Genomic DNA, 19,692 nt, shown 5'->3' with positions numbered 1-19,692 from the left:
TTATTTTGTCAACAATTATTTTAAATGGGATTTCTGTTTTTCTCTCTTGCTGTTGAACTTCATCGGTAGTATAAAGAAATATAAATAATTTATGTGGATTTATTTTATAATTAATAATTTTGTTAAAGGTGTTAATTGTTTTTATTAGTTTTGTGGTTGATTCTCTAGGATTCTCTAAGTATACATCACATCATCTGCAAAGAGTGATAGGTTATTTCCTCATTACTTATTCTAATTCCTTCAATTTCTTCTATTATTACTATAGCCAGCATTTCTCCGATAATTTTAAATAGTAGTAGTGATAATGAGCATTTTTGCTTTGTTCCTGATATTATTTAGAAAGCTTCTAATTAATCCCCATTACAAATTGTGTGTATAATTGAAAAAATCTGTTACCCTAAAAAAAAAAAAAGAACTACATTTCCCAGGAGTCCACTGACTTCCTGTCATTATGTACTTCCTGTAGATAGGGGATATTAGGCAGTGTGAATTTTAAAACTATTCCACCCTAATCAGACCATTCTTTAGAAGATTTGATTTAGCTATTTCCTGATCAATAACAATAGAGATACTTGGAATAACAGGTCTTGGAAACTCTACATTTCTCCTCCCTTCTTAGTTTAACAAGATTTTGAAGGTCTGTATCAAACTCAAGATTTAATTGTCTAAGGAATGGCCTTCAACAGACATGTGCAGAAAAAAGGACAGACCTCTGGGCTGTCCTAGGTCAAGCTAAGTCCTCATTGGTACAGATGAGACACAGAAAAGTGATGTAAAAACATCCATATAAGGCACATCACTTCCTGTCCCTTCCTCTTTCCCTGGAGAGGCAACTCTGTCTGGCAGCATGCTAGGCATTCCAACATCTTATGAGTAGTGGCAGTCATTTGTCTGGGTTTTGGAGGTGAGTTTTGTCCTTGACCTGGTTCAGGTCCAGTCACCTCAGCTGAGTCCCTTTTGGAGTTCAGGTTGATTCGTTCCTCCTTCACATTCCAAATCCTTACTTTCTAGATCTTCTAATCTTCCCACCAGGTATCAGCCAGGCAGGGGTAGAAATCCTTCACCCTTTCCTTCTCCCTTCGTCTTAATCTTCTCCACTATATCAATTAAATCACCATAAAATTTGGCAGCTGACTTGGGTATTTTATTATTTGGGTTTTTCATTAGGATTTTTATAAATAAAATTCTTGGCAACCTAAATTAATTATACATTCAGTCTCAGCCATAATTTCACCCCTTACAGTTGGGACGTGGAACGTCCCACCTCTTTACTTCCTGTCCTGAGCTTGATGGTGGTAAGGCAGGTGTTTGAACTGGCTGATCAGTCATGGGCACATGATCTTTATTTTATATCTTCTTTATTCCTTGATTTTTAATGATCATTAATAAATCTCTTAAAATATAATACAGCATCTTTTGTTGAGACTGATTGACTCTATCCTATCCCATGAATTGGAGATAATAATCCATTGACAAGTGGATACTGTTTTTTCAAGAACACATTAAATTCCTGATTTTTTCCCTTATTTTTTTTTGCTTTTCTTTTATTTTGATTAGAATATTTGAATTTTCCCCCTTTTCCTCATTTCTTGTACTAAAGGTACATACAATTAAATTGTTTTTTCTCTGCAGTAATATGTTTATTATATGTATATATACATACACTTGCTATAATATCAATGCATACCCAAAAGCTTTAAACTGTGAAAACCGGCCATTTATTGATAAATTGTTATGGGACTGTGATTGATGTTTGTGTCTGATTCCAGGAAATGGGATAAAAAACAAGGAGCACAGACTTAATCTGAATAGTGCCAAAAAAAGCACAAAGGAAATACTAATGTGAACTCGAGGTTGTGACACTTGACATACGTTAAGTCATAGGACGTCCTTGTATCTACACTCTTTGTGAAGTACTCTAATTTAAAAAATTATATAATATTTTTATTAGAGATTTAATTTTAACTTTTATATTGATGGCAACCACTAATTGGAGAAGAACCTCTCAATTTTTTAAGGTAGCCTAGATAATTTTTTTTAAGCCACATTTCTCCTGCCTACCCCACCCACCCTCACAAACTCCAACTCTCTTTGGAGCTGCTGCATTTTTCTTTTCCTACTTTTTGCCCAGTTGCTTGCTTTCCCTTTTGGCCAGGCTATTTTTAGCCAGGGGACTCTGGGTGAAGAAAAAATAAATCGCTTCTCTCACCCAATTGCTTGCGTCCTTCGTTCCTCATTCTTCCTTTGTTCCTTGTTCCTCCTTAGTTCCTTGTTCCTCGCTGCTGACTCTGGTGTTGCTGATACTGCTTCTTCCAGCCTCTGACTCCAATTGCTCATCTAGCCCCCAGTTCCAGGCCCCCAGAGGCTCTGCTCCTAAAATCGGCCTCCAACAAGACACTGAACACTACTTCTGTTGCTGATTGCTGCCACCAAGAAGCTAGGAGTCAGGGCAGAGGGTAAAAAAATGGGGTATCTTTTTCCTTAGGCAACAATTAGCCTCCTAACTCCCTCTGCGGAAACTTTTACCTAGGGGGGATGGAGAGAAGGAAGTTACTCTTCCAAACAGGAAGTTGATTACAAGTATGGTGTGTTCTATGAAAGAGCAGTGCATTGCCTATTTCAAACAGCAACTACCATTCACGAGTGCACTTATCCTTTTATCTTACCTGAGATTCAGGGGAGAAATTAATTTCCCTGCAACTCTTTGCCATTTGTGCCTGCCCAGTTTGAGATTCCTAAAACCCATGTTCTCCCTTGCTATGGGAGATAGCACAGTGCTGACAATATGGATCTGAATTTTAGAAAAGGAACTCTAATGGGTCTGGAGGTGAAATTTTAAGCCTTTTCAGACTCCAATGTTTTATAAAAATCTCTGCATCCTATAGTATTTTACTGATTGTATTGCTTAAGATTTAATTTTGTTATTCTAAGTTTATATATAAATGTATTCAATGCTGTTCTGTTACACTGAATCTGTTTAATGTACTGGGTTTTAACTACTGTAATATTCTGTTACCATTCCCCTATAAATATACTGAACAAATATTATTGAATAAGCCCTTATTAAAAAAAAACAGCTTTTTCCTCTATTTTGGCTTTGTAAATTGTCACATAGATGATAATGGATGGATTTCAACAAAACTGATTGAATTGTGTGTAACCTTTGGAGAATTTAATGAGTTAAGAATTTAAATGGTAATTCTAAGGGGTCTTTAGAAATAATTTTAGTAATTAGTAGTTTCTGAATGGATGATTTTTTATATTTATATATATTATAAAGAATGTTGTATTAAAAATAAACAAAGAAATGTTCCTACCAAGGTGTTTCTATGAATCAGGAAGTTTAAAAAAAAAGAGAGATCCTGAAAAAACTCTTCAGTTTAATTTACTTCCACCAGAACAATCTAGATTTCTTGGTGATGTTCTAGACACAAATAAGTTTTATTTTGTTTAAAAATATATTTGCCATGGTTGAAAGATTTGCTATGTCTCTAAAAATTGTGACAAATATCCATCAGTTCATAGGGTTTTGTTTTTTGTTTTTTGCCATACAGCAACTTATTTGAAATATGATAGTGTGTTTGTTTGTTAGTATAATTAACTGGGCTATTGTGAATTTTGGGGACTTTGGTACTTCTTTGAATGTACATTATCTACTGTATTACTGTTTCATTCTGAAAAACATTTGTACTCACACAGTGGTTAAGTTAAAAAGGAAATGGATCTCTTTTTTTGGTGAGAAACCTTTGTATTCTACCTTTCCTTGGTTGACACAGTGTGTCACTGATTGTAAGCTATATATTTTTTTTATTTTTAAAACTCTTTTTTTATTATTGTTTTTCCTTTCATGGGCAATATAGTATCTGATTTTTATTTTTTCTCTCCTTTTTGTATTTGAAGCACATGTCAATAGTATTGAGATTTTTCTTTCATTTTTTAAATTTTATAGTAATATAAGTTTAAAATATATTTGTTCTAATGTATGCCCAAAAAGCTTTATACTATAAAAATGATGCCATTGATTGTTTTAAATAATTATGGGAATTTGCTTAATGATTCTGTCTGATTCTAGGATAAGAGAATACAAAAAGAATCATTGCACAGTGCCAAAGAAGCACAAAGCTAAACTGCATAGTGCCAAAAGAGCACAAGGTCAAAGAGTACAACCAATCCCAATGGGATTGATGAAAATTTCGAGCCAAGACAAGAGGACTTGAACTTGATTGGGGTTTGAGGCTGTGGCTATTTAATATGTGTTAAAGGTATGTCTTCCTTGTCCCAATTCTACCAAGTATCTCAAATTTGGCTCCTACCTGGCTCCTATAATCTAATCCCTTTTCTGTCTTTCATGGTGTGGCAAACTTTCTATAGTCCTGGCTACTGATTGGGTAAATACATAATTGCTTAAATAATTTTAGTTGGGCTCTGATTCAAGGACTTGTTATAGATTTATTTTTCCTTTACTTTGAATTTTTACACATAAGACTTTGATAGTCTATATTTCATCCAGAAATTATCTTTTTTTATTTGGATTTTTTTATGTTTTTTATTTCTCTTGCCAATTGATTCATATACTTCATAACTCAGCCATGCATTCCTAAGTGATCCCTGGGTTTTTCAACACCCTCTTCAGGAGGGACTGTATAATTATTCTAAATTGCAAAGTTTAAATTCTTTTTGAGAGTAATTTTAGGTTAAGAAACAGGCTACCTCTCCAAATCCAGAAAGTGAACTGTTTGGAGAAGGCACCATGAAGATGCCTCCATAGACCACAAGCTGCAATAGAAGATCCAGAGTGAAGTTTGGGATGTGAACTGTGTGGGGTTGAATGCATTTGTTTTGTATGTATACTCTTATGCTGAATGGGACAGCCCCCTAACTGGGTTTTTGTCAATGTGCCTAGCAATCATTGGTTTTGTTCTCTTTTCCTTTTATCCCCAAATTATTGTAATTTCAAAGTTGGTTATGTTTACAAGATCCATTGGAGAAAGCAGTCGTCCATGGATCTCAGGGGAAATGTATAATTGAAAAAAAATCTGTTACCCAAAAAAAAAAGAACTACATTTTCCAGGAGCCCACTGACTTCCTGTCATTATGTACTTCCTGTAGACAGGGGATATTAGGCAGGGATGGGGAAGGTCCCACCTCTTTATTTCCAATCCCAAGCTTGGTGGTGGTAAGGTGGGTGTTTTGAACTGACTGATCAGCCATGGGCACATGGTCTTCATTTTGTATCTTCTTTATTCCTTGATTTCTAATTTTCATTAATTCTAAATTTCATTAATAAATCTCTTAAAATATAATATTTTATTATTGAGATTTAATTTTACCTTTTATAAGTGCTTGCTGATGGTCTTGGATGCTATTTATCACTTTGAAGAATTCCCTACCTTTGATAACCAGTACTAAGGAAAATAGGGGTTGTTTTAGCTCTATGGTTAAGAGCATCAGGAAGGCCTGAGTTCAAATAAAGCCTCAGATACTTCGTAACTATGTGATTGAGGGTAGCAGCCCTGGGCAAGTTACTTAACCTCTGATTGCCTGACAAAAAGATCTCCTGGATCCACTGAGGAAGAAAAAAATTTTTACTGAATTAGAAAAAAACCACAATAAAGTTCATTTGAAATTTCAAAAGATCGGGGCAATCATGAAAAAAAAATGCAAAGGAAGGAGTCCTCACAGTACCAGATCTCAAACTATACTACAAAGCAATGATCATCAAAACAATATGGTACTGGCTAAGAGACACAAAGGAGGATCAGTGGAAAAGACTTGGGGTAAGTGACCTTAGCAAGACAGTCTATGATAAGCTCCCAAATCCCAGCTTTGTGGACAAAAACCCACTATTTGATAAAAACTGCTGGGAAAATTGGAAGACAGGATGGGAGAGATTAGGTTTGGATCAACATCTCACATCTTCCACCAAGATAAACTCAGAATGGGTGAATGACTTGAATATAAAGAAGGAAACTATAAGTAAATTAGGTAAACATAGAACAGTATACATGTCAGATCTTTGGGAAAGGAAAGTTTTAAGACCAAGCAAGAGTTAGAAAAAATTACAAAATCTAAAGTAATTTTGATTACATTCAATTAAAAAGGGTTTATACAAACAAAACCAATGCAACCAAAATTAGAAGGGAAGCAACAAATTGGGGGGGAGGGATCTTCATAATAAAAACCTCTGACAAAGGTCTAATTACTCAAATTTATAAAGAGCTAAATCAATTGTACAAAAAAATCAAGCCATTGATATTTGATTGAATTGATAAATGGGCAAGGTACATGAACAGGCAATTTTCAGATAAAGACATCAAAACTATTAATAAGTACATGAAAAAGTGTTCTAAATCTCTTATAATCAAAGAAATGCAAATCAAAACAACTCTGAGGTATCACCTCACACTTACCAGATTGGCTAACATGACAGTTATGGAAAGTGATGAATGCTGGAGGGGATGTGGCAAAGTGGGGACATTAAAGCATTGCTGGTGGAGTTGTGAATTGATCCAACCATTCTGGAGGGCAATTTGTAACTATGCCCAAAGGGTGCTAAAAGACTGTCTGCTCTTAGATCTAGTCAGAACACTGCTGGGTTTGTACCCCAAAGAGATTATAAGGAAAAAGACATGTACAAGAATATTCATAGCTGTGTTCTTTGTGGTGGCCAAAAATTGGAAAATGAGGGGATGCCCTTCAATTGGGGAATGGCTGAACAAATTGTGGTGCATGTTGGTGATGGAATACTATTGTGCTAAAAGGAATAATGAAGTGGAGGAATTCCATGGAGACTGGAACAACCTCCAGGAAGTGATGCAGAACGAAAGGAGCAGAACCAGGAAAACATTGTACACAGAGACTGATACACTGTGGCACAATCGAATGTAATGGACTTCTCCATTGGTGGCAATGCAGTGATCCTGAAGAACTTGGAGGGAGTTATGAGAAAGAACACTATCCACATTCAGAGGAAAAACTGTGGAAGTAGAAACACAGAAGAAAAACAACTACTTGATCACATGGTTCAATGGGGATATGATTGGGGATGTAGACTCTAATTGATCACCCTAGTGCAAACATCAACAACATGGAAATTGGTTTTGATCAAGGACACAGGTAAAACCCAGTGAAATTGCACATTGGCTTTGAGTGGGGAGAGAGGATGGAAAGAATGTTTTAAATTGACTAATTAAATAAAATTTTCAAAAACAAATTAAATTTAAAAAGTAGGTAGTGGTCATCATTTGTGATCATTCTTCAGAAGTTTTCAGTCAGTCAATAAGTATTAAACATTTCCTATGTGCCTTGACCCAGATACGTGACTCATTCATCTTTGTGATCAATTTAACCTTGATATCTCTGATACTCGATGAAGAAGGCAATAAATATTTATTCAGTGCCCACAATTGGATTTTGGCCCTAGAAGGGTGACCCTTATTTAAAAGGAGTGGAGCAGTTGAAAGAGGGTTGGAGCAATATATATATTGAGGGGGAAAATAAATGTGTGATTCTGTGTGTATTTCGGTATAATCACTTTCCTCTGTAACCTCATGTACTTTTTTATATGCACCTGAAAACAATATTCTGAGAAGGGGTTCACAGATTTTGCCAGATAGCCATAGGATTACATGACACACAGAAAAAGGTTAAGAACCTCTGAGGAGGGAGAAAAAAGAAATGTAGGAGAAATCAGTCTAAGGAGGATTGAAAAACTCTCAAAAATGACATTCTGAAGTTACAAGGAGAAATTATTCTGAGGAGGAAGTAAAAAGGGGGCAGATGCCTAAAGAGACCAAAATGGATGCACAAAAAACTCTGAAGAGGCAGCTGCTGGCTGTGCAGGACTGTAAAAGCCCAAATGTCCCAGTTTTTGATAAAAGAAAAAGAGTGAAGTCTGCAAACTACAGACCACTGAGTTTGATTTCTTTCTATTTCTAGCAAAATTCTAACATAAGAGGACAATCTGTAAGTTAAAGAAAGCAGTGATCTCTAAAAAACTGGCTGGGTTTCATCAAGAACAGTTCGTGCCAGACCTCATTTTCTTTCCTGACAAGCTAACTAGACAAGCAGATCATAGGAATGCTGTACAAATATAATAGAGTTTAGCAGCAGCTAGGTGGCATCAGTCCTGGAGTCAGGCCTCTTCCTGAATTCACCTCTGACCTTAGACACTTACTAGCTGTGTGATCTATTTGCCTCAGTTTCCTCCTCTGTAAAATGAGCTGAAGAAGGAAATGGCAAACCACTTCCGTATCATTGCCAAGAAAATACCCAATGGCGTCCAGAAGAGTTGGCCACAACTGGACAACAAAGTACAGCTAAGCATTTGACAAAATCTTCCATGCTATTAGGTATGGGTAAGATAATAATGCAGTGAGGTGGCTTTAGAAATGGTTGACTAGCTAATATGGAAATACGTGTTGTATCATTGCCCACATCTAATCTACATAAAATTTCTTGCCTTCTCAAGCAGCAGGGAGGGCAGGGAAGGACAGGGAGTATTCGGAACGCCAAAAGTTTGAAAACAAGTGTTTTTACATGTAACTGTAAAAATAAATAAAAACATTTTTTTAATTTTAAAAAAGAAAAGAAATTTTCTTAAAAAGGTGGACTAACCAGACCCAAAGAGCAGTCATTATTGGGTTAATGTCCACATAAAATAGTTTTTCTGGTGGAGACATATGCTTTCTCCTCTTTTTGTTCTCACTGCCTATCACATCTTCACCACAAATAAATGCAGTTGAATTGATTTATTCCTTCTTCCCACTAACTGGGCAACGGATGAGGGGACTCCTCTGGCCCAGGCACTGGTCTCTTCCTTGCTGGCCTGCGTGCCTAAAGGCCAGTTTGAAAGACCTGGACAAGGAACGATAAAGATCTGCAGGTTCGGGCAATGATTTACATCCCCTCAAGGCAAGCCCCAAGGGCTTTCTGCTGAGAAGAGAAGCCAACCAGAAAGAAGACCAGGCGAACAAAGTGCCCACACTCTACAGCGGGCGCCCACTTGATTGCGCCCTCCGAGCCTAAGTAAGGCAGTACTTCCGTGGTACCAAATGAGGTGTCTGGATGAGTTCAAACACACCTACCTCTGCCGGTTAATCTATGGAAGGAGCTTCCATGTCTGGATTGTAATGGAAACAAAACATGGCTTGGAAACACAGTGTGAGGTGTTACCCGTGTGTTGGCCTCGATGCCTTAAACGGCCAAAAGCATTAACAATGGCTGTGGGCAGGCCGGGATTTCAGCTTTGAAGGATTTCATAAAGAAACAGAAAGGAAAAAACCCTCTATTTTCCTCACTGGCAGGCATGGAAAACATTACATCATGGCGCTATAATGGTACTTATGGGACCGCCTCAAAGGTGGGCTTCCCCAGCGCTTGGGCCACTTTCCCATTAAATACTTTAACTCCTTGAGGTGTTTTGGTTTGGGTGTATAGAGGCTCAGGGCAAACTTGCTGGCTCCCTGGATAGAGTGCCAGGGCCGGAGACCATAGGTTCTGGGTTCAAATCTAGACTCTGACACGTCCTATCTGTGGGACCCTGGGCAAGTCACTTAAATCCCCATTGCCTAGCCTTTACCATTCTTCATACTAAGTATCAATTCTAAGCTAGATGGTAAGGCTTTATGAAAAAATAATTTCCCTTATGTGAGGAGGTCGTAATCTCACTAAATGTTCTAATAATAAATAATATTTAATAATAACCAAATAATGAACATTTTCATAATAAATAATATTTTCATAATTTATAACATGTGTGCCTCAGTCAATCATTCGATAAGGATTTATTAAGCATTTGCCATGTGCCAGTAATAGGTCCTTGGAGGATAGGGGCATGCCAAATTAGATAATAATCATTTCTTTTATAGTTTACAAAATATTCCTCAGGCAATTCACTAGCATAGGGCATTTGGTATGTGGCAGCATAGAGGACAGGCAGCCAGCTGGTACAGGAGTCAATGGTCAGTCATTTCAGTTTTGGTCCACTCCTCAGTGACCCTGTAAGCATCACGGAGTGGCAGGAAGGACTGAATGTAAATCTAGTCTCAGACATTTACTAGCAATGTGACCCTTGACCAGTCACTTAACCTTTCTGTGTCTCAGTTTCTTCATCTGTGAAATGGAGATTAATTATAGCCCCTTTTCTCATCCTTTCTTTTTCCTTTGTTTAAACCCTCCCCTTCCATCTTAGAATCAATACTGTGCATTGCTTCCAAGGAGGAAGAGTGGTAAGGGCTAGGCCCTGGGGGTCAAGTGACTCGCCCAGGGTCACCCAGCTGGGAAGTGTCTGAGGCCAGATTTGAACCTGCCAACTGGAAAAAACACAGAACTATTAAATAGTCAGAATCGCTTTTTATCAAGGGCAAAAGGGGTTCAGCGCTAGGAGGCCGCGACAGAGTCTGCACGGAGTCCAAGTTCTGAACTCTGGCCGCTCTGGTCGCTGACCCCTGGGAGTGCCACCACTCAAGATGGACTCGGAGGAACACAATAATTTGGGGATCCTCCAGACCATTTGGGGAGTCGGGGGCAGGGAAAGATGACTGGCATCACTATAGCTACAAGGAAATGGGAGTGTTCAAACGCCACTGACAGGCTACCACCAAGCTTGGGAAAGCAATCCTAGCTAGAGGCCGGGGTGTAAGAAGGGGCTGCTTCCAATGGATACGACAGGAGGGTTCCTGCCCAGGGGTGCATCTCCCTGGGAGACTACCTGAAACAAAGAGGGTCCTTAGCTTAGTCTCACCCATCTAGGATGGCCATTCTCCAGAGGGTCTCCCACTCCGACTGAAACTGCCAGCCTGGGATTCCCATGGGAACAGGGAACAAGGACAAGCTTTGGGGTCTCCAACCTATAAGCTAGTCCTGAAACTTGGGGCTCACCAGATCCCACCAGGCCACAAGTTCAGGGTTCCATGTGGACACACCCAAGGCCTGGCTCTCAATCCACCGAGCTGCCCCGCGGCCCTCTCCTGCTTTCTTTATGCAACGTGAGCAAACGTCATCTCACAGCAGAACGGAGAGGCCAGAAAGGTGTCAGGCAGAGACGAGGTCACGTTAACCAGTGGTCCATGCGCTCGCTCTCCCTGTGGGCAGCTCTTTGTGGGTGTGGAAGAGGTCTGAATGGCCCCTGCTCACCGCAGAAGCAGGTGGGGCTAATTGTAGGCTCCTTAGCCTGGGTCGCCTCTCTGCAAACCACCGCGATTTCATCTTGACTCTTCTGGCTTCCCTACTCATTTCAGTCCATTGTTTCACTCCAGAAACATCCTTCTGGCCTGTCAGACGTGCCTTCCTCCTCCAGGACGGGGTGCCATCACATGCATCTTTGATAGCACAGCTTGTGCACGGCTCAGGCCTGGGAAATCTTCCCCATGTGTGTTCAGAAAGGTGGGCTGGACAAGGAATGGCCGCACTTTAGCATTCTGGAGGAGAGAGGAGGGGCCGAGAGCGGAAGGGCTCCAGCCAAGCTGCCCCAGGAAAGTCCTCCAGAGCTTTTTGTTCTCTACCAGTTTCCCCCGGTGGAAAACGGAGATGAAAATGTTTGTTTCGTGATGTCTTCGTTCCAAGGCTGCGGGGGTAAAATCTACCTCCTCCTTGTTCAGAAAGGCAGGACAGGAGTGGCCTGAAGCTAAAGGAGTCACTGACCTCCAGAGTCCCTTGTCCATGGCTATTCCAAGCCAACAGAAATTGTACCCTAAGGGGAGATTTCCAGTTCCTGACCTTTCTCCTTGCCTTAATACTAATTTCATGCTTCAAAATGTCAGAGAAGCAACAATGTGGAATGTTATTCTGAACCTGATTATGACCAACAAAGAAGAATCATTTAATGAAGTAGAAATGATGGGAAGGGGGGGGGGCTTCTTATAATTTTAGAAAAAGGAAAGGGCAGGGGTCATTCCAGCATATACCCTTGATCACTAGCTGAGTGACCTTGGGCAAGTTACTTAACCCTAAAATGAGCTGGAAAAAGAAATGGCAAACTATTCTAGTAGGGGGCATAAAGAATCGGACCTAAATGAAATGACGTGATATTTTTGAAGCCTAGATTTCAGAAGAACAAAAGAGTGCTAGAAAAGGATAAGTCAGGTCCCATGATACAAGGGGAGTCAACCCAGGAAGGATGGGAAGTTCTCAAGGATCAAATGATCTCTTTTGACGGATGGGAGGGAGAATTTTCTAGAAACTTGCATTGAGGCACAGGGAACCCACAGATTAGCAAAGATTTTCAAAAGATATCTTCAGAAGTAGGAAGCTAGAGCAAATAATGGAGAATGAATACAAATGAGTGATTCAGAGCTCTAAGAATAGTCTCAGCAAGCTCAGAATGAGCTGAGGTTGACAGGAATACTAAACGCAGCAAGAAAAAGGGGGGGGGGAGAGATGGGTTCAGCTAAATAAGGAAAAGTAGGAGGATAAAAGAAAAGAACTCTTCCTTAGACTGGATAGGAAGATGATAATAAAGAGAGACGGTATCCACTCAATTACTTTACTTTTGTTCTTTCTGGTTCATCCCATTTCTCTGTTTCATTTTTCCTCATACCTGAGAGGATACGTTTTTCTTCTCCTATTCCTTTTTTGTATGTTTTCTACCCCCATTCGATTGTAAACTCCTTCAGAATAAGGGATTCTTTTTGTTAGTATTTGTATCCCCAGTCCTTAGAATAGAAGGTTCAATCCCCATCAAGCACTTTGGGGATCAGAAAGGGCACAGAAGAAAATTAGGACAATGAAATCCAAAGAATCAGGACCCAACAAAAGAGCACCTATCCATCCCTGATCATTATAATAGTTAATATCTCTATAGCTCTTACTGTATTCCAGTCAATGAATTACAAATACCATCTCATCCAACAACTCTGGGAGGTGTCTGCAATTATTATCTGCATTTTACAAATGAGGAAACTGAGACAAACAGCAGTTGAATGTTTTGCTCAGAGGAACACATTCTACATCCTAGAATAAAGCCATCAATGGGGATCTTTGAAATAGGATGGTGAATAGGGCAGGTACCACAGAACTGGAGACGGGTAAATATCTTCCTTTTCAAAAAGAGGAAGGGAGGAAGTAAGTATTTATGTAGTACCTGCACTCTTTGTTGTTCCATCCGCCATGAAGGAGGCTGGAGCAGGCACTGTGGAGCCTCTAGAGCTTGATCAAACATCAAAGATGCCCCTGCATCCCTGCCCATCTCCAGTTGTCCTAACTTTTGTCTTCCCTGGACTTTGAAGAGCCTGGAAGAGAAAGTGAGGCTGATGACTTTGTGTAACTCTTCCTCACTTAAATCCAATTCACCAAGTGACAAAATATCACCCCCGTGACATCATTGGCACTCTTGGAAAAGAAAGGATGAACCCTGATAGGCTTGGTACTTGATGAAGATGATCTCACGATCCTCACATTAACCCTGACAGGTGGCTGCTATTATTACCCCAATTTTACAATTGAAGAAAACGAGGCAAATGGCAGTTCGGTGATTTGCTCAGAGTTCCATGGCTAGTGTCTGGACCCCATTCTGAACTCAGGTCTTGATTTTTCTCTATAAAATTATATCCCCCACTACTTCCGGGGCTCCACTTCCACCACTTCCGGCCACATGAACAGAGTTGGACTGGCGCATTCTTTTGAAGCAAGACAGAAATTGGAACACAACAAACCCATCAAAGCAGGGCAAGAAGAACTCTGGGGAGTTCCCTCCCCCATTGAACGCTCTCCCCCCTTCCCCAGCTAAGGACAAAGCCCTTTGCCGGCCATGGAAAAGGTCCACTCTTCTTCCTCCCTTACTGCCATTTCCTGGTCCCCTCTAGCTTCAGAGGCGGGCAGATTACATGAGGTTGGACCGTGATCCCTAACTCCGTTGGAGAATTGCACAAAGCCATCCATCTAATATATATATATATATATATATTGCAGGGCACGTAGAAGGGGCACTTGGTCTCTTTGGGCTACCAAGGTGGCACGTGGCTCTCCGTCCCTCCTTTGGCTGCAGACTCGGACCACGAGTTCTTTCTCAGCAGGGAACTGCTTTTTTCCCTTTCTAGGCTTCCCCAGTGCTTAGCGCTTCGTAAACATATATTGGAAAATTTCTGGGTTGCTTGGTCGGTTGGTTTTCTGCCTCTTAGCAGTGGTTGGGGGGAGGGGGGAGGGGGGGAAACCTAAGCCGCGAGATTCTGTCTAGCTTGTCATCTCCACCCGGACTGCAATAGCCCAGCCCCGGGCTCTCCCGCGCGCCCACGCGCCACGTGCTGCGGCGGCTGCTCAGGTCAAAGGGACTCGGCTGCACGCGCCGCTCCCAGACTAGGAAGACCCGTGGAGTATCGAAAGGGGGAAAGGGGAGGGGGGAAGCAAGGAGAGGCGCCATTTTTTTTCTTTTCCCTCTCTGCCTTGCCCTTTGGAGCCAAAACTAAAACCACCAACCTGCAGGGAAGCTGGAGGCGAAAGGAGAGAGAAATGGTAGGAAAAAATAAAATTTTAATTAAAAAAAACACCTAAAAGTTATTAATATGAATGTTGCGAGATTAAAAAGAACAAGCTTGGCCTCGAAGAAATGAGAGAAGACTCCCCCTCCTCCTTTTTGACAGTTGGTTGGGGTTAGGGGGCGTGTAGGACTACCTGGTATAGAATGTTTTTTCGATTATTTTCGTTGCATTGACTGGTTTTCCCGAAGGTTTTTTTTTCTTCTTCAAACAATTCTTTGTTATAATAAAAAAGGAGAGCTGAGGTAGGAATGTAAAATATCAATACAAATTAATCTTGTTTTTAAAAAAGGTTATTTACTTTTCGGGGGGAGCTAAAGGAAGCCGGGCTCCTCTGCCTCCGACCCCCCCCCCCCCCCCACTCGCCTGAGGGATGGCTGCGGCCGGGGGTTCCTTCACGCCCCCGCAGCAGATGAGAGCCCCAGGCGTCAATCTCCGCCTACGGGATTCCAGGCAAAGCTCGCGGAGGAGGGCGCGCGCCTGCGCGTCCTACGGAATATGTAGGGGGAAGGCGGTCGCCGCCCCATCCCCCAATAACAGCCTGAAACGGGGACTAGCCCTCGTAGGCGAGAGGAGAATCCTGACTGCGTCAAGAGTGGGGGATACACTAGGAGGTAGCTCCAGCCCCGAGCCTAGGGCTGGTCACATGATAGAAGGAGGAAAAAAAAGGGAAGAGGCGTGGCTTGTGACGTATTTATAAAGGAAGGAACCAAGAGGCTTTTGCAACGTGGTGGTTCCATAGTGTAGTGGTTATCACGTCTGCTTTACACGCAGAAGGTCCTGGGTTCGAGCCCCAGTGGAACCAACTCAAGTTCTTTTTTATTTTTCCTTTTTAAATCCCCTTTCTTATCCTTTAATCCCCCCGCCCCCAATTTTGCTTCATTTTTCCCTCCTCAGTCTAAATTTTGCATTTTAATCGGACAATCTAGAACAGGAGTTTCCCCTTAATAAATGACTCGAGCGACAGCGCCATCCTTCCTCTAAGAGCCATTACACTGGAGTCACCTTCGGAAAAGGAGCAGATCTGGGCTCAGTGCCAAGGCCACTCTGAGAAGTGCCCGAGGTCAAGTGCACTTAGTGCGGGGGATGGGGACGAGGCCAAGCCTGGGTCAGCCAACTCCAGGGCTCTAGAGCTGAAAAAAAAATAAATAAATAAAGCTCCCTCCTCCCACTGCCATAGGCCCCAAACCCCCTAGAATGCCCTGGTTGAGGGCCAGGGGAGGGAAAGAGCCAAGGAGGAAAAAATCAAGCAATTGGTAAACCTTAAAGAGCTGTAGCAGTTAGTCATTTATTTTACCTCTACAAAGCAGGCAGAAGGGCCGGGTCTCTTCTTTGAACCTCCAAAGTTAGAGGTTAATGATTGAGGCCATCCTGGATCAGAATGAAATTCCCCCAATAGGATTACAGTGATTATCACTGGAGAAGATTATCAGGTATCCTGGTGTTAACTTGCAGCCTTTCTTTCTCCTGCAGGATTATAGATTTAACCTTGGAAGCCTTCTAGAATAATCCCCTCATTTGACAATACAGGAAACTGAGGCCCAGGGAGTTAGTCATTTGCCCCAGGAGCCTGTGTTCCTGCTAATGGGAAGGTTTTCCCCCTCTTTGTTTTATTTTTATTCTGAAATGAATCGACAACAAAGAAAATGAGCATTGCTACACACATGTGCACACACACACGGTAGGATGGAAGGAAAGGATTATATGTAACAATGAGGAATCTCTACGTGTCGAGGCTGCTTCCCTTTTAAGTATGTGATGCATTTCCCCATGTCACCCCAAGTCTGTGCTGCTTGGGTTGGACTCCGTTCTCTTTTCTTTGGGGGCACTTGGGGAAAAGCCCTCCCCTAACCCTTCTCCAAGTGAAGAAAAGAAAAAGGTGGCGATGAATGTCATGTAATAATATTTCTATCATCACTCCACGTGTATTCTAGTTAAGGAAAGCAAATTCCCATATAGACCATGGTTGAAAATGTATGTTTCCTTCTGAAAATTGAGGCTATTACCCTATCAAGAGGTCGGTCGCTGCTTCCTCCTCACATGAGCCTAAACCATCCCACTCCAGACTCTTGAGCCCCATTCAGAGGAAACAATTTTATCATCTGTGAAACCAGCTTGTTCTTATATGTGAAGGTGGGTCATGGATTTATATCCCAGAGAGACATCGAAGATGATCTAATTCAGGGGGCAGCTGCGTGGCTCAGTGGATTGAGAGCCAGGTCCAAAGATGGGAGTTCTGGGTTCAGATCTGACCTCCGATACATCCTAGCTGTATGGCCCTGGGCAAGTCACTTAACCCCCATTGCCCAGCCCTTACCACTCTTCTGCCTTAGAACCAATACACAGTACTGATTCCAAAATAGAAGGTAAAGATTAAAAAAAAAGGTTCTCTAATTCAGACTTCAGTTTTTACAATAAGGAATTGACTAAGTCCGACAATCAACATTAAGTGCCTGCTATGTGCCTGGCATTGTGCCCATTCTGAGAATACAAAAAAAGACAAATAGGTGGTCTTTGTCTATTTAATTGGGGGGGGGGGGACAAAAAGCAAAACAAAAAAATGTATAAGATCCATCTCTATAAAGAGAAGAAGGATCGGGAACAGTTTCTCCATAGATCACATTTGCCCACGACACCATTATGGGTCAACAAGTATTCACTAATCACCAATTAGTCAGCTAATCTGCTTAGAGAAATGAAATATGGCTGATGGAAGGAAGGAGGTTGTCTTAAGCCTCGGAATGCCAACCTGTGCTAGCAAAAGTCATTCTATTGTTCACAATAAGCAGTTAAAGGAATAACAAAGCTGATGAAGTTCATGAATGCTGGCACAGAATTATAGACACATAAGAGCTGAAAAGAACTCTTTAAAAAAGACTTGGTTCAACTCCCTTGGCTTGCAGGAGAGCCCAGGAAGAAGAATGACTTTCTGGTTCAAAGCCACAGAGCGAGGACATCACAGGGTTCTGTTGGGAACCAGGTCTCTTGCCCAGTGATCTAGACCTTTCCCGTGAAGCCTGGGGGACTGCGGAGGGGGGGTCAGTGGGATCAGAGGTGGGGAATTATGCTGTGTACATGCACATCCCCCAGAACGGAAAGAACTGGGTCCCTGCTGGTTACCTCTGAAAAGAGCTTGAGCACAGGAGGAGTGCCCGAGGGTCAGAAACAAGGAAGTGGGGGCCTGACTTTACAAAAAGAAGACCTTTGGTTCTTCAGACTATGCAGCAACGAGCTCTAGAACATTCTTAGCTGTATTAAATACATATAGATGAGGCACAAACACACACACCCCTAGACTTGTGGGGTGTTTGTATGCATACGTGCCAAGCGTAGCATCTTCCTCCCAAGAGAGCTGGAAGAATCCAGGGAGATATTTGTAAAGCATTCAGCAGAGTGTAGGCATTTTATAAGCTCTTTCTAAAATCAAAAAACCTCTTACCTATAATATTTATTGGGAAAGGAAATAGGAAGATTGGAAAACAGGGGATAAATGGGAGGTTTGTATAGGGGTAAGGAGGAGTTAAGGGGAGAGAGGGAACACTGCTTGGTGAGGCAAGGGAGGGAGATGCCCCCTGCTGAGAGGAAACAGCAGAGGTCCAAAGAGGTCTGTTTGTCTTTGAATGACTGAACTGAAGTTCAGCTCCCTCTATGACCAGAAAAGAGAGTCCACTTATCTGACTGCAAATTCAAATAACATGAAGTTTAATAACTAGTTGGGATTGGAGTTTTTCTCAGCTTCAGACTCGAGGCCAGGCCCCAGAGGCTGGCGGAGGGTTTGTCCCACTCCCGTCTACTCTCGTTGTTCTAATTCAGAATCTTAGCAGTACACAGAAAGCAAACAAGAACAAATCTGACCTTCAGAGGCCTGTGTCTTTGGGCTGAACCAAGAACAGCATGCCACTCCAGACTGGGCTGAACAAGCTCCTCTCTCCTCCAACCCCAGGACGCAAGCCCTCTCCCTGCAGGAAGGAAGTGCTAGTCACAAGACCCAACTGCCACTCCCAGTTGGGCCCTTCCCCCACAAACTGTCAGTCTAGTTTCCTTTCCACAATCGTCCCCTTTTTTTTGTTGTGACCTTCCCAAGGTCACATATTTATATTATAGTTACCAATTTACTAAATCTACTCTAAGGATTCTTTACAATAAATTCAGTACCAAAAATGTTGAACAAAACTATTATAAGAAATTTGAATCTTAGTGCTAATACTACTTACTCTGCGTTAACGAAAACTAATACATTATTTACAGAAATTATTTACATATAATACAACAATACACATTGTTCCACATTATGATGTCAGTCAAATAGAAATATCTATTAATCTTTCTATTTGCCAAAGATCTTATGGAACTAACTATATACATATTTACATTTTGCATAAATACAATTTTAGACACTTGTTTATATAAACAAGTTCTTTCAATATGTCAGTTTGTGATTTTGTGTTTTGTGTCTAGTAGTGTTGTGTTGAATTAATACTTATCAAGTTTCTTCAGATTTCCACTTCTCATGTTGACTGATGGATCCCTTCTTTCTTCCATGTTATGTAGTGATGCATGCTATTTCCCTAATATGTGAAATTACTTTTGTTTTATTATTTCAACACACTCAGTCTTACACATAAGTCTCATTTTAAATCTGTCCTCTTCTTATATAAGCAAATTTACAAAGTTCAAAGTCTTAGCTGTCAAATTTCAGCTTTTCCTCTTTGTTTCTTGTCTCTAGCATCTTTTCTTGATACGTTTCCTCTGGGCTGGTTTAAAATCTTTTCCTCTGGGATTCTTTTCCTCTGGGATTCTTTTCCTCTGGGTTGCTTTTCCTCTGGGCTGGAAAGTTGTCTAGAACATTATGTGTCACTATTATTTCTTTGTGATGTACTTTTTATGTTAATCAGTTTTTGTTTTCATTTCTCAGCCCTATCTGTTGTCTAATTATCTTCGATGTCTGTTACAGTGGTGTTGAACTTTTTCTGGTTTCACGTGGGAACAGTGAAACCATGAGTCTTTCCCTGTAACTTTTATAGTTGTTGGGGTAGTAAGCAATACTTCATGTGGTCCAGTCCATTTTATGTCTGTGGCCAATTTTCTATTGAAAAACATTTTTTTAAACCCTTACCTTCCGCCTTGGAGTCAATACTGTTTATTGGCTCCAAGGCAGAAGAGTGGTAAGGGCTAGGCAATGGGGGTCAAGTGACTTGCCCAGGGTCACACAGGTGAAATT

General features: G+C 41.2%; 1 protein-coding gene and 1 non-coding gene across 2 annotated transcripts in view; one reads left to right on the top strand and one right to left on the bottom strand.

Annotated features, from left to right (window-relative positions):
- The window catches only part of PPEF1 (protein phosphatase with EF-hand domain 1), a 233,178-nt gene extending 219,952 nt beyond the window's left edge, over window positions 1-13,226 (bottom strand). The window contains exon 1 of the mRNA XM_056808688.1: window positions 13,082-13,226. The gene's annotated coding sequence lies outside the window, so the exon portion shown is untranslated. The remainder of the gene's footprint in view (window positions 1-13,081) is intronic.
- A 1,977-nt stretch (window positions 13,227-15,203) lies between these two features.
- On the top strand, window positions 15,204-15,276 carry TRNAV-UAC (transfer RNA valine (anticodon UAC)). The gene has a single exon. It is a non-coding gene; the product is annotated as a tRNA-Val (tRNA).
- Window positions 15,277-19,692: the final 4,416 nt, after the last annotated feature.

The sequence above is a fragment of the Monodelphis domestica genome, chromosome 8 (assembly GCF_027887165.1).
Source record: "Monodelphis domestica isolate mMonDom1 chromosome 8, mMonDom1.pri, whole genome shotgun sequence".
NCBI classification, from domain to species: Eukaryota; Metazoa; Chordata; class Mammalia; order Didelphimorphia; family Didelphidae; genus Monodelphis; species Monodelphis domestica.
Note: the sequence above shows the minus strand (reverse complement) of the source record. Positions and strands in the feature narration are given on the sequence as shown.